We start from the raw sequence: 202 nt of genomic DNA, 5'->3' as shown, positions 1-202 counted from the left end.
CACCTCTTAGCATGTCTTCGCAACAGCTGCTCCGGCAGGAGTGTGCAACGGCCCTTCAGTTTCCCCTGGTGCGTGGAGGTCATTGGGGTTCACCAAATAGCTTGGTGTGTCTCTGTTGTCTGCAAAGCCCTGAGGCCACCGCAAATGGAAGAGGGACTAGAAATGTACTTCCTAAGTAAGGTGCAGCCTGCACCTTCATGAT

This window comes from Rhineura floridana, chromosome 19 (genome assembly GCF_030035675.1).
Source record: "Rhineura floridana isolate rRhiFlo1 chromosome 19, rRhiFlo1.hap2, whole genome shotgun sequence".
Taxonomy (NCBI): Eukaryota; Metazoa; Chordata; class Lepidosauria; order Squamata; family Rhineuridae; genus Rhineura; species Rhineura floridana.
This window is presented reverse-complemented; position numbering follows the sequence as displayed.